This window comes from Furipterus horrens, unplaced genomic scaffold (assembly GCF_987537825.1).
Source record: "Furipterus horrens unplaced genomic scaffold, mFurHor1.1.pri manual_scaffold_4, whole genome shotgun sequence".
Classification (NCBI taxonomy): Eukaryota; Metazoa; Chordata; class Mammalia; order Chiroptera; family Furipteridae; genus Furipterus; species Furipterus horrens.
Window position 1 is genome coordinate 55,097,044 of NW_028327174.1, and position 15,891 is coordinate 55,112,934.

Below are 15,891 nucleotides of genomic sequence, written 5' to 3' on the forward strand. Positions count from 1 at the left end.
ATGGTCAAGTGGGATTCATCCCAGGGATACAAGGATGGTTTAATATTCACAAATCAATAAACGTAATACACCACATAAACAAAATGAAAGACAAAAATCACATGATCATATCAATAGGTGTAGAAAAAGCATTTGATAAAGTACAACACCCATTTATGGTGAAAACACTCAGTAAAATGGGAATAGAAGGAGCATACCTCAACATAATAAAGGCCATATACGAGAAACCTGAAGCCAACATCATACTCAATGGGCAAAAACTGAGAGCATTCCCCCTGAGGTCAGGAACAAGACAAGGATATTCACTCTCTCCGCTCCTATTCAACATAGTGTTGGAAGTTCTAGCCACAGCAATCAGACAAGAAAGAGAAATAAAAGGCATCCAAATTGGAAAAGAGGAAGTAAAACTGTCATTATTTGCAGATGACATGATAGTGTACATAGAAAACCCTATAGACTCCACAAAAAAACTACTCAACCTAATAACTGAATTTGGCAAAATAGCAGGGTACAAAGTCAATATTCAGAAATCGAAGGCATTTCTGTACACCAACAATAAAATCTCAGAGATAGAAACCAAAAGAAAAATCCTATTTACCATAGCAGCAAGAAAAATAAAGTACCTAGAAATAAACTTAACCAAGGAAGTAAAAGACCTGTACTCAGAAAACTACATAACACTGAAGAAAGAAATTAAAGAAGATACAAATAAATGGAAGCATATAGCATGCTCATGGATGGGAAGAATCAACATCATTAAAATGTCCATAGTACCCAAAGCAATTTATAGATTCAATGCAATCCCTATTAAAATACCAATGACATTTTTCATAGACCTAGAACAAATACTTCAGAAATTTATATGGAACCAAAAAAGAGCCTGAATAGCAACAGCAATTTTGAGAAAGAAGAACACAGTAGAAGGAATCACAATACCTGATATCAAACTATATTATACTACCTTGGCCTTCCACGGTAATCAAAACAGTTTGATACTGACATAAGAACAGACAAAGAGATCAATGGAACAGAATAGAGAGCCCAGAAATAAACCCAGGTTCATATGGTCAACTAATATTTGACAAAGTGGGAAGGAACATCAAATGGAGTAAAAAGAACCTCTTCAACAAATGGTGTTGGGAGAACTGGACAGGGACATGCAAAAAAATGAAACTAGACCATCAATTTACACCATACACCAGAATAAACTCAAAATGGATCAAAGACTTAAATGTAAGCCGTGATACCATAAAAGTCCTAGAGGAAAAAATAGGTAGGAAAATTTCAGATATCCCACGTAGCAATGTTTTCACTGATATATCTCCTAAGGCAAGGAAAATAAAGGAAAGAATAAACAAATGGGACTACATCAAACTAAAAAGTTTCTGCTCAGCTAAAGAAAACATCAGCAAGATGAAAAGGGAACCAATCATATGGGAAAATATATTTGCCAATGAAATTTCAGACAAGGGATTGATCTCCAAAATATATAAAGAACTCATACGACTCAACACCAAGAAGACAGACAACCCAATTAAAAAATGGGCAAAGGACCTGAACAAACACCTCTCCAAAGAGGACATACAGAGGGTCCATAGACATATGAAAAAATGCTCAACATTACTAGCCATCAGAGAGATGCAAATAAAAACCACAATGAGATACCACCTCACACCAGTCAGAATGGCCATCATCAACAAATCAACAAACAACTTGTGCTGGAGAGGATGCAGAGAAATGGGAACCCTGGTGCATTGCTGGTGGGAAGGCAGACTGATGCAGCCACTATGGAAAACAGTTTGGAATTTCCTCAAAAAACTAAAAATGGAACTGCCTTTTGAACCAGCAATTCCATTGCTAGGATTATATCCGAAAAATCCTGAGACACCAATCCAAAAGAACCTATGCACCCCTATGTTTGTAGCAGCACTATTTACAATAGCCAAGTGCTGGAAACAACCTAAGTGCTCGTCTGTAGATGAGTGAATCAAAAAACTGTGGAGGTCTCAGCACCCCGTTTAGGTGGGACGGCGCAGCCTGAGCTCCCGGACCCGGAAGCGTCATCGCCTACCTCCGCTAATGGAGCCCACCACGCCGTCCCTCACTGAGGAGGACCTGACTGAAGTGAAGAAGGACGCTTTAGAAAATTTGCGTGTATATCTGTGTGAAAAAAATCATAGCCGAGAGACATTTTGATCATCTACGCGCAAAAAAAATACTCAGTAGAGAAGACAGTGAAGAAATTTCTTGCCGAACATCAAGTAGAAAAAGGGCTGGAAAATTGTTAGACTACTTACAAGAAAACCCCAGAGGACTAGATACCCTTGTTGAATCTATTCGGCGAGAAAAAACACAGAACTTCCTGATACAGAAGATTACAGATGAAGTGCTGAAACTTCGAAATATAAAACTAGAACATCTAAAAGGACTAAAATGTAGCAACTGTGAGCCTTTTCCAGATGGAGCCACAAATAGCTTCTCTCGATCAAATTCACATGAGAATAACTTCTCTGAAAAACGGAGAGCATCCACTATCATGTACCATCCAGAAGGAGAATCCAGCACAGCGCCCTTTTTTTCTACTCATTCGTCTCTGAATTTGCCTGTTTTAGAAGTAGGCAAAACTGAAAACCCTACCTTCTCTTCAGCCACACTTCCCAGACCTGGGGACCCTGGGGCTCCTCCTTTGCCCCCAGAGCTGCAGTTAGAAGAAGGAACTTGTGGAAACTCAAGTGAGATGTTTCTTCCCCTAAGATCACGTGCTCTTTCACGGCAATGACAGTTCACAGCCTTTTAATTTTTTTAATAATGACTAATATTAGAAAAGATATGAATCTTTTTATAAAACCGTCATAATGACTTGTTAACACCCAATACATGTCTTTAAAATGCAATGTAAGCACACTTTGTAAATAGACTTTTGGGGGTGGGGAAAGAAGCATACTTTTAGATAGCTAAAGTAAATGTGGATCATACACTTCTGAGAATTTTGTATTTTTTTTAATAGTTTATTTTTTATTGTATTCTTTTCCATTACCATTTATCCCCCTTACACCTTCTTTGAGGTATTTAGTCTTTTCACATTTTTTATGTTTTAAGACCAGTTTTAATAGGGAACATTTCTCTATTTTAATAATGGAGTCTTAAGCTGGGAATGTTGTTTCTTAGTACATTTGTGCTAGAAATTTTCAAAATCGAATAGTCCTTTCCAACCATCCAGCAGTCAATTTTCAGGATCAAGCTGTTTCTAATTGGAAATAAAGCCAGTTGTTGATGGGAAAAACTGCCAGTGAACTGAAAAAAAAATTTTTTTCCTACTCAGTTTGGCTTACAGACACTTAGTCTTTATGTATTTTTAGAGAGGGGGTAGGGAGGCAGAAAGGGAGGGAGAGAAACGTTGACGTGTGAAAGAAACATCAACCAGTTGCCTCTCACATGCACCACTACCCAGGTATGTGCCCTGACCAGGAATCAAACCAGCGACCTTATGGTTGGCGGGACAGTGCTCAACCAGTTGCGTGTGTGTGGGATTACATTGAAAGAAATTTTTTTAAAAGCAGGAACAGGCTTTTCATTTTATTAATTTAAATAAAATTTGATATGCAATTATTTTTAATTTAAGTAGGATCCACTCAGAATTGAAGATCATAATGTAGATAGGCTGTAAAACCTGTATTTATAGATTTAACACTGATTTTTCTTTCAGACTTTTGAATATAGACAATAAAATAAAAGTTTTAACAAAAAAAAAAAACTGTGGTACATTTACACAATGGAGTACTATGTAGCAGGAAGAAAGAAGGAACTTCTACCATTTGCAACAACATGGATGGAACTAGAGAGAATTATGCTTAGTGAAATAAGCCAGGCAATGAAAGAAAAATACCTTATGCTGTCACCTATTACAGGAAACTAATGAACAACACAAACAAATGAGCAAAATTGAACTAGAGGTATGTAAACAAGGAGTAGACTAACAGTAACAAGGGGGGGAGGGAGAGAAGGGGGTAATAAGGGGAAGGGTCTAGTCAAAGAACATGTATAAATGACCCAAGGACATGGACAACTGAGTGGGGACTAAATGTTGGAGAAGGAGGGGACAGGGTGCAGGGAAGCAAGAGGGGGAAAAAAAAGTGAGACAACTGTAATGGAAAAACAAATAAAAAATTCTTAGTTGGGGAAAAATGAAAATATGAAGAATGAAAATGCCAGTTCAGTGAATATTAGAATGACAAGGATTTTCCTTCACACTGTATATTTTTCTCCCTAACTGATCCCTCCAGAGTTTGGCATCTAAAGAAGTAAGTAATGACATACGTTTATTTGCATAAAACTAATAAGACCAGCTGTTAATAGAGGGTTGTTTATTGTTTTGTTTTGTTTTGTTTTGAACAAGACATTGACCAGAATGTCATACCTAAAGGAGACATGCTTGGGCTCTTGTTATTACAAAAAAAACCCTGAGGAACTGGGAATGACTTACGAAGGTAATAAAAGCCCACGAGATAAAAGGCCTGGTACCATGGTTGGTTGTGCGGTCCACAGCAATCTTTCCAGGGAAGGAACGAAGGTTGTTTTCCTGAAAGATGGCTAGAAGGGACCTTAAGGCACAATGGAAAACCAGAAGGGCTTGGAAAAGACAGGTGTGTACAGACAAGGCTTAATTCCAGGTATGTGGCTCAGCTTCTGTGCCCTGAAGGGCAAACTGAAGGTCACCCTAAATGTTCCATGGGTAAGTTCCAGCAAAGCGGAACTAAAGATCATAAGTGATTATTTGCTGCTCTTGTTGTGGTTATGCAAATGAACAGGATAAATTAAAAATGGACTTAATGCAGTCCCTTTAATTACAAGGAGGGTAACCCTGGCTGGTTTGGCTCAGTGGATTGAGCGTCGGCCTGCGAGCTAAGTGTCGCTGGTTCGATCTTCCAGTCAGGGCACATCAGAGAAGGAAAACTCTGATTCCAAAAAACCTCCGCTGCCTTGCGGCATACCTCTTCAGGGGAAAGGCTAAGGGAGTAAACCCCGACAGAAAATCCGGAGCCGGAGTCCCTAAGGCGGTTTGACGTTGTAGTCAACACCGGCAACTCCTGCGGCGCACCTGAAGCCAAGCTGTATTGACTCCGTCTTTCCCTTGGACCCTTCAGCTGCGAAGAGAGGGGGGGTCTGCTGCATGGGCAACAGCAGACCCTCCATATCACCCTGCCCAGGCTCTGTAGCTTCAGCTTCACTGGAGAGGACACTCCAGCATCATCACAAGATGTCGATTCAACACGGGAGGAGACAGATACCGTGTCACTCCCGAGTTGGACGGCACAGCCATTCTCGGCGGTGCAGATAGACTCTTAAGAAGCTACACCATCGTCTCTCGAGACGGACGGCTGCCGCTGCCGAATCTTAGGGAGAAAAATCATTATTCAAGGAAAATCACAATGATCAATGATAGACTATAAAGTAGTGCAGCTAGCCGTCTTCAAAGTCTCTTTTCATTTAAAATATGTTCTCACTTGAAAATTAAACTATGTCTGTGGTATCATCAAAGATATTTAAGTTACAGGCAAGAAGAATGTCAAATGCCTTGCAACTGGATGTCTTTCCAATAGGACAGTCCTACAGATTTAGAGACTTGTATGTGGGTTATGTTACATAAATTAACTTATGTTTTCTGTTTTCAAAGGGCATAAGCCTATGATCTCATTACCTGAGTGATTGTCTGTACATATAGGCCTCACTTAATCCTGTCTGCAGCGCTGCCTCCTGAGACTCAATGGTTTGGCTGAGCTAAGTGGCTGGGTTGGTGAAGAATGAGGAGAATACAAAAAAGACATCAGCCTGTTAAATCAAGCATGCCGTTGTCCAGGGACAGCCAACTGACCTGGAGTCTGCACGATCCTTCCCCATATGGGAAGGCAATCCTCCCCTCCACACCCCCACTCTTATTAGGGATTTCTGGACCCAAGGGTAGGTAGGACAACGACCGTGTCCAGCTTGAAGCAGCTAGAGGAGCTCGAGACCTTCGCCCATTGTCGTTTATAAGATTATAAAGGGTCTTAATATCTGAGAGGGAGGGATTTTTATTTTTTATTGTTAAAATAATTAATTAATCAATTATTTATTAAAAAGAAGAATATATGAAAGGGTGAAGTGGGAGAGCTTATATGTATAAACCATGGGCACAGACTTGGGGGGGGATTGCTGGGGGAGGGGGGTGCTGAATGGAGGGGAGTAAAGGGGAAAAAATTGGAACTATTATAACAAAATAATCAATACAATATACTTAAAAAAAATAAAATAAAAGCCAGTAGAATTTCTGACCAGAGCTTTACTGTAGCTTACATTATATTCTGAATGCACAAACACATATACACTCTTCACATATTTATAGGTAGATGAAGTCCATAGAAGATGCCGCAGTGCCTTGTCCATATCTCCTCACCCTTCCTGCTGTGGTGTACACCAACCTGACTTCCAACTGCTACAGGCATATAGAGCAAAGGGCTTGTTTGTGTCCATAGAGGCCTATTGTGCCCATCTGTGTGACAGGCCAGAAGTGCCTAAGATCAGCCCCTCAAGATCAGCACTCAACCAGTGGCTGAGATTAATGTATAAATATTCCTTCTCCCTTGACCTTAAAGTGGAAGAACTCAAGCAGGTGTTTTGTCTTGTCCCCTGAGTTTTTACAGGAGAGAGGAGACATTTGTGTGATGGCCTGAAGATCATGAACTCCTATATTCTCCTGTGCTGACTTGAAAAAGTGGTTCATACATGTCCTTTACTCCCTATCCCTTCTTTCACCTTTCCCTCTTACCCCCTTTCCTCTGGCAGCTGTCAGTCTGTTTCCTGTTTCATGTCTCTGGTTAGGTCTTGCTCATTAGTTTATTTTGTTCATTAGATTCCTCTTAGAAGGGATATCATATGGCATTTGTCTTTCATCAACTGGCTTGTTTTACTTAGCATAATAATCTCCAGTTCTATCCATGCTGTTACAAAAGGTAGGAACAAAGGAGGGAAAGGGGGGGGAAATTGCAACAACTGTAACAGAATAAACAAGAATTTTTTTAAAAGAAGTGGTTCACTCCTCCTTGCCAGACAACAACAACCTCTTCCTACTTGGAGAATATATAATGTCCTCTTCTGAGGCAAATAAATGCACTGGAAGGTGATACCTTTTTTCTTAAAGTCTTCTCTCACCTCAAATCATGGCTTCTATAATAATACTTACAATCAAGTCTCCACATGACCTTCCAAGGGAAGTACTTTCCCTTCTATAGAAAGAAAATTGTTATTCACCAAAAGAGAACATGTACTGCAGGAATCAAGATGACACACATAAGAATGGATCGTGAGTGTACTAGACTTGAGTGAGAGTTACATAAAATGCCAATTAAGGGAGAGATTACTGATATAGGGCCGATCTTAAGTGGCTCAGAATTTAACATCTTGGCAAAAATACCTGGAGCTAGTCCTAATGTACAAATTCCAAAAAGACTGAATTCTGGGGCTCGGTCCATGGCCAAGCACCCTGGTAAGACTAAAATCCAGTTGATGCTCAGTTTCCAGGAAAATTTCCCCTTAACCATTTCAGGAAAACTTCTGCCTAACCAATGCACCTATTATCTTAGGAATGCTTTAACTTGTTTAAATACAGGAAAGACAAGTCAAAGATATATCTTTGTATTTTAAACTTTTTACTCCTACTCTGAGGTAATTTAAAGGGCAAAGGGCTGGACTCTTTGAAATGATTTTGCTTACATTAAAATAAAACCAGAGATCCTACTCTGTTATGAAATGGGAACATCACAGTACCTTGGAAAAAAGCAAAGAATGAGAAGGCTGAGAGAAAAGAGAGTCAGAAGTAATATAATACTCTTTAGGTTTGAGACAAATAACCATTTCCTAAGGCAGTAATATTGAAAAATGCATATGAAACCACAAACGTGATTAAAGGTTATTGGCTAACATTTTTATAAATATGATTTCTATTCTGTAATGTAAATATCAGATATACTATATTAATGCTGCTTGTATCTCTCAGCCCTTGTTATTCTTTTTTTTTTTTTCCAGATTTAATGTGTTTTATTGATTAAAATATTACATTTGTGCCACTTTCCCTTCCCTCTGCTCCCCTCCACCCGGTGGCCCCCTCCCTCCAGTTGTCCCCCCCTTTTAGATTATGTCCATTAGTTGTGCTTACAGTTCCTCCCAACCTCTCTCCGTCTATTCCATTCCCTCCTACCATGATCCCCAAATCCTATATTATCTCCCTCCCTCTCCCCACTCCCCCTCCCTGTTGGCCTCCCCCCACTATGTTTCCCTTACCCACAGTTCCTTTTCCACTCTCGTTGCCTGTTTCGTTTGCCTTTGTTTCATCTCCCTAGCTTCTGTTTTTTAAACCAGTCCCTTTAACTTCTCATATAACAGTGGTTTGGATCTAATGAACTCTTTCAGTTTTATTTTGTCCTGGAAACACTTTCTCTGTCCTTCTATTCTGAATGACAATTTCGCTGGATAGAGTATTCGTGGTTGTAGGTTTTGGATTTTCATTACTTTGAATATTTCTTGCCAGTCCCTTCTTGTCTGTAGGGTTTCCCTTGAGAAGTCAGCTGATAGTCTAATTGGGACCCCTTTGTACATAATTCTTTTCTTCTCTCTTGCTGCTTTTAAGATTCTCTCTTTATCTTTAATTTTTGACATTTTGATTATAATGTGTCTTGGAGTGGTTCTCGCTGGGTCCAGTCTCTTGGGAACTCTCCTTGCTTCCTGGACCTGCAAGTCTATTCCCTTCCCCAAGTCTGGGAAGTTCTCCTTTATTATATTTTCACTCAATTTTTCAAGTTCTAGTTCATCTTCCTCATTCTCTGGCAAACCAATGATTCTTATGTTGGGCCTTTTATAGCTGTCCCAGAGGTTTCTGATCCTCTCATTGTTGCTTGCCATTTCCTCTCGCTGCATTGGTTGACTGCTTGTTCCTTCTCCATATTCCAGTTTGTTGAAATGGACTCTGGATTCCTCACCATCTGTCTCGTATGTGGTTTTGTTCCTTTCGTTATGAAAGTTTTTCGCTTCTTTCATATCTTTTTCCTGCTCTTTTGTGAATTCTGTAAGCCACCTGATAACAATGGCCCAGAACTGAGCCTCTGACAGGTTTCTTATCTGTTCATCTGTCAGGTTCTCTATCTGCTGTCTGGTGAGTTGTGTCACCGGGATCTCTATATTTGTCTGCCACATTTTGACAGATGCGTTTTGTTTTCCTGGGCCGGCTGTCGGGGGCAGGGGGCAGTGCCTGCGTACGCGTCACAAATCAGCGACCACCGGCGCCTGCCTGTCCGCGACCTATTTCGCAGCCCTGTGGTGCTTTCTGTGGGGGCGGGGGTCCAAGATGGATTCACACAGTTATTCAGCTAGGAGACCGGGATCCGTCCTCCCGCCCCCCTGGGCCTCACTGTTCAAGGCGATGCTGCGGCTGCTCCCCAGCGCCGGAGTCGGGCACGCCAGGGGCTTGATTGGAGTCGCGCACGCCAGGGGCTTGATTGCCTCCAGGATTTTTCGCCGCCCCGCCCCGCCGCTCCGCAAACAGCTTTGCCTTCTTTAACTCTTACCTGCCCAAATGGCACCGCTGGTTTATAACTTCATATGTTGGGCTTCTGTGTAGCTTTATTTTCTGGAATTTCTAGTTATCCTTTGTTTTGAAGTAGTTGTATTCCACTGTAGTTGTAGAGGGAGACCTAGCGTGTCCGTCTAAGCCTCCATCTTGACCGGAAGTCCAGCCCTTGTTATTCTATGTTGAGGTATTTTTGTGAGCGTATACTGCTTATCTTTTCCACATCACAGGTTTTTTTATTTCTTTCATATGTGATAGGTCAACAGTTATGATATTCTTTCTTTGAATATTTTTATTTTTAACATAATTGAGAGAAATACCTTAAAGTTACTAATGTCTGACTGTCATCCTTCTTTAACAAAAGTGTCCTATGTTTCATACTCCTTGGATACAATTCTCATATCTTATTTTATTCAGTAATGTTTTTATTGGGTCTTGAGATACTGCTCTGCTGATGTTGGACCTTATGTACTCAGGTAATTGATCCCCAAATCAATTAGCTTAAAGAATGTTGCAACACATGCTAAGGATTTTCTAAATCATTGGTTCTCAACCTGTGGGTCACGACCCCTTTGGGCATCGAATGACCCTTTCACAGGGGTCGCCTAAGACCATCAAAAAACACATATATAATTACATATTGTTTTTGTGATTAATCGCTTTGCTTTAATTATGTTCAACTTGTAACAATGAAAATACATCCTGTATATCAGATATTTACATTACAATTTATAACAGTAGCAAAATTACCGTCATGAAGTAGCAACAAAAATAATTTTATGGTCGGGGGTCACCACAACATGAGGAACTGTATTAAAGGGTCGCAGCATTAGGAAGGTTGAGAACCACTGTTCTAAATGAAAGATTTTGCTAAATGTAGGAACTCTAAGGAAATTTTGTAACTCTAACCTGAAATACTAAAGTAGATTATTGAATAATAACATAAATGTAATCATGACCCACCAATTGGTATTATTCTCTCTATGTTTTTTTTTAAGTATATTTTATTGATTATGTTGTTACAGTAGTTCCAATTTTTTCCCCTTTACTCCCCTCCACCCAGTATCTCCCTCCCCCAGCATCCCCCCCCCAAGTCCATACCCATGGTTCGTAAAAAATAACTATCCCTCCCTCTCAGATATTAAGACCCTTTGTAATCTTGTAAAGGACAATGGGCGAAGGTCTCAAGCTCCTCTAGCTGCTTCAAGCTGGACATGGTCGTCGTCCTACCTACCCTTGGGTCCAGAAATCCCTAATAATAGTGGGAGTGTGGAGGGGATGGTGGCCTTCCCACATGGGGAAGGATTGTGCAGACTCCAGGTCAGTTGGCTGTCTCCGGACAACGGCGTGCTTGGTTTAGCAGGCTGGCATCCTTGTTGTGTTCTGAGGGCAACAGATTTGGCAAAAAGGGTTAAAAAGCATCATTCAATCCATAACTACTAGGTGACAAAAGGCAGGGATTAATTTTTCAATGTTCCACATTAGGAGAAAAAAAAAAGGGCTTCTTTGGAGGAAGGTGTGCTAGGCACATCTCGCCTGTCCAAAACCCTTTTGCCCGTTATATTTAGTTTGGGCTGAGGGAAATAGTTTATGTTTCCCCCCTCTCAGACCTCTGGGCCCTTTCTGTCCAAGCCATTAGGATAGAAAAGAGAATTCAGTTTTAAAGTGAAGCCCACAGACCACCCCATTCTTCACCAACCCAGCCATTTAGTTCAGCCAAACTGTTGAGTCTCAGGAGGCAGCGCTGCAGAGAGGATTAAGTGAGGCTTATGCGTACAGACAATCACTCAGGTAATGCGGTCATAGGCTTATGCCCTTTGAAAACAGAAAACACATGTTAATTTATGTAACATAACCAACAAACAAGTCTCTAAATCTGTAAGACTGTCTTATTGGGAAGACATCCAGTTGCAAGGCACTTGACATTCTACTTGCCTGCAACTTGAATCTCTTTGGTGATATCACAGATATGGTTTAATTTTCAAGTGAAACCATTTTTTAAGTGAGAAGAAACTTTTAAGACGGTTAGCTGCCCTACTTTACAGTCTGCCACTGATCATTGTGATTTTCCTTGAATAATGATTTTTCTCCCTAAGATTACTCTCCTTGTCTTTAAAGGGACTACATTAAGTCCATTTTTAATTTATCCTGTTCATTTGCATAAACATAACAAGAGCAGCAAATGATCACTTATGATCTTTAGTTCTGTTTTGCTGGAACTTACCCAAGGAACATTTAGGGTGGCCCTCAGTCTGCTCTTCAGGGCACAGAAGCTGGGCCACATACCTGGCATTCATCCTTGCCTGTACACACCTGTCCTTTCCAAGTCTTTCTGGTTTTCCATTGTGCCTTAAGGTCCCTTCTAGCCATATTTCAGGAAAACAACCTTCGTTCCTTCCCTGGAGAGATTGCTGTGGACCGCACAACCAACCATGGCAGCAGGCCTTTTATTTCGCGGGCTTTTATTACCTTTGAAAGTCATTCCCAGTTCCTTAGGGCTTTTTGGTAACAACCTGAGCCCAAGCATGTCTCCTTTAGGCTTGACATTCCAGTCAAAGGCTTGGTCAGAAAAAGGAACCTCTATTAACAACTGGTCTTATTAGTTATATGCAAAGAAACTTAAGTCATTACTTACTTGTTTAGAATGCCAAACTCTGGAGAGATCAAATAGGGAGAAAAATATACAACGTGAAGGAAAATCTTTGTCCTAATATTCACTGAACTGGCATTTCCATTCTTCATATTTTCATTTTCCCCCACTAAAAAAAATTTTTTGTTTGTTTTTCCATTACAGTTGTCTCACTTTTTCCCCCCTCTTGCTTCCCTGTATCCTGCCCCTCCCTTCCCCCACATTCAGTCCCCACTCAGTTGCCCATGTCTGTGGGTCATTTATACATGTTCTTTGATTTGACACTTCCCCTTCTTACCCCCTTTTCTCCCTCCCACCTCCCCCCTTGTTACTGTTAGTCTACTCCTTGTTTACATAACTCTGGTTCAATTTTGCTTATTTGTTTGTGTTGTTCATTAGTTTCCTGTAATAGGTGACAGCATAGCGTATTTTTCTTTCGTTGCCTGGCTTATTTCGCTAAGCATAATTCTCTCTAGTTCCATCCATGTTGTTGCAAATGGTAGAAGTTCCTTCTTTCTTTCTGCTACATAAAACTCCATTGTGTAAATGTACCACAGTTTTTTGATCCACTCATCTACAGATGGGCATTTAGGTTGTTTCCAGCACTTGGCTATTGTAAATAGTGCTGCTATGAACATTGGAGTGCATAGGTTCTTTTGAATTGGTGTTTCAGGATTTTTCGGATATAATCCCAGTAATGGAATTGCTGGTTCAAAAGGCAATTCCATTTTTAGTTTTTTGAGGAAATTCCAAACTGTTTTCCATAGTGGCTGCACCAGTCTGCATTCCCACCAGCAATGCACCAGGGTTCCCATTTCTCTGCATCCTCTCCAGCACAAGTTGTTTGTTGATTTGTTGATGATGGCCATTCTGACTGGTGTGAGGTGGTATCTCATTGTGGTTTTTATTTGCATCTCTCTGATGGCTAGTGATGTTGAGCATATTTTCATATGTCTATGGGCCCTCTGTATGTCTTCTTTGGAGAAGTGTTTGTTCAGGTCCTTTGCCCATTTTTTAATTGGGTTGTCTGTCTTCTTGGTGTTGAGTCGTATGAGTTCTTTATATATTTTGGAGATCAGTCCCTTGTCTGAGATGTCGTTGGCAAATATATTTTCCCATATGGTTGGTTTCCTTTTCATCTTGCTGACAATTGGTATTATTCACTGACTAGATTTTCTTTTTTTTAGTGAAAAGAAAGGGAATTGTTTATTTAATAGTTATATAGATTTAGATTTGCGAATTCCTGCTGTTAAGTCTTATATTCCTTAAAACACCCACAAACACATATCCTTGCCTGCCCCTATCAAACCAGGCTAGTTTAGAAAAGTTAGATACCATTTCCCTACTTTCTAAACACAGTTCAGCTTTACCAGTAGCTGCCAATCATTCAATTTTAATTGGGGAGGCCTTGTCTGTGTTATGGTGCCTGCCAGCTTTTAATCCAAAAACCTCATGGATTCTCGGCCTCCTTGTAAACTGCATGTAGTTTTTCCTTCTTTGTAATTCACATGGCGAACCCAGTTAAAAATGTCTGCCGCCCATTTTTAAATCCCTGACTGCGTCCTGTGATGTAGAGAGAATGGTTCCCAGTTCTGACCATTCACAGAACCTCACGCAGGCTTTGTGTGCTCTTTCCATACCATCCCCCAGTCCAAGATCCCTCCCATCTTCTTGAGGCCTTGGAAGCATTCAAGCCATTTGTGTAACAAAGATACCAGCTACTAGCCTCAGGCATGTGAAGGCATCCTGAAAGCTGCTTCCTTCTCCCCCAGCCACAAGTCCTGGGGGTTTTTGGACACCCCTGTTCTGTAACATCCACATGTGAAAAAAGTCTTTGACTTTATATATAAGATTACTGATTTCATTTCCATTAATTCTCAATCTATTGTTACATATTTTTATTAATATTCACTGACTAGATTTTTAATAACCTCAGTTCTCCTTAAGTATAGTGACCCATCACATTCTATTACAATATGCTATATAAGTTTGTTTTATTATATATCATTAGTGTCTTCTGATCATTATTCCCAGGGAAACATTTTCTTCTGTATTGTTTTGTTCCTATTCCCTTCTCAATGAAATCCCTTGAGTATGTAATTAATTAAAGGATAAAAGAATGCTCACATTTTTGGCATGTAAAATTAACAATGAACTGTCTCCCTACTTATAGGATATAATGCTTTTATCAGGTATTCCTGGATTTTTTCCATTTCTATTTCCAAATGTAAAGAATATAAAAATGGATTTCATTTGCATTAATAATCATTTGAATGTATGCACAGTAAATGCTAGAGATTTATCTTAGCTAGAACCAAATACAGTAGTTTCTACTAACCAACTCCAGAACTTTGGTTTAAGTTCAAAGTTACATACAAGGGTGAGGCAGAAGGTACAAAGTTTACAAAAGTACAGAATACATTCCATCTTTTTGCTTTGAGTTGCAACTTAAAAGTCATTTTCTTTTCAATTTATTGCTTACATAATATTGCCTAGACTTTGAACGCATTCATAATCCATTACAACCTCCTTTTTCTCCCTTTTTACATCCTAGAAGAAAATACAGGAAAATACAGGAACTAAGGTAAGTGCTTTAGAGTTTGGATCTTTTATTTTTAATTATAAATTAAGATAATTTTGTGGAACTCAAAGGCAGATATTTATAAGCAGTTTAATTTTTTCTATTTTTCACTCTTTAAAAATATTTTATTATGGTAAAATATACATAATACTTATCATTTTAACCACATAATAGTGTACAATTCAGTGGCATTAAATACATTCACAATGTTGTGTAACCATCACCACTGTATTCAAAACTTTTTCATCTTCCTCAATATAAACTCTGTATTCTCCTTCCCCTACTCCCTTCCCCTACTCCCATTCCTTTCCCTTACTCCCTTTCCCTGGTAACCTCTATTCCACATTCTGTTTCTATGAATATGCCTATTCTAGGTACCTCTATAAGTGGAACCACACAGTACTTGTCCTTTTGTGTTTTGGCTTATGTCGTTAAGCATAATGTGTTTAAGGTTTACCATGTTGAAGCATATATCAATATTTCATTCCCTTTTATGGCTGAATAGTATGAACAGGCCACATTTTTTTAAATCCATCATCTGCTGATAGGCATGGGTTGATTCCACTTTTTGCCTATTGTAAATAATGCTGCTATGAACATTAAGCCCTGCTTTTATTTCTGTGGCTATGTACTTAGCAGTGGAATTACTAAGTCATATGGTAGTCACATGGTATATTTAAATTTATGAGAAACTAACAGTGTTTTCCACAGTGGCTGCATCATTTTGCCTTCCCACCAGCAATGCACAAGGGTTCCAATTTCTTCACATTCTTCTCAATAGTTATTGTATATATTTTTAATTGTGTCATTTTTATAGATGTAAGTGGTATCTCATTGCATTTTGAATTGCATTTCTGTAATGACTAATGATGCTGAATATTTTTTCATGATCTTATTGGCTATTTGTATGTCTTATTTGGAGAAAGCTCTATTCAAGTCCTTTGCCCATTTTTAAAATTAAATTTATTAGAGTGAATGTGGTTAATTGGTTAATCATTTTACATCTTTTTTGTATAGAAATATAAGTTTAATATAGCTATGGATAAGTTGAGAAAAGGAAATTAATAAAGTGATCTCTAGAAA

General features: G+C 39.4%; 1 pseudogene; it reads left to right on the forward strand.

Moving 5' to 3' along the window:
- Nucleotides 1-2,069: 2,069 nt before the first annotated feature.
- LOC150011914 (B-cell lymphoma/leukemia 10 pseudogene) lies at nucleotides 2,070-3,729 on the forward strand (annotated as a pseudogene).
- The last annotated feature ends 12,162 nt before the right edge of the window (nucleotides 3,730-15,891 follow it).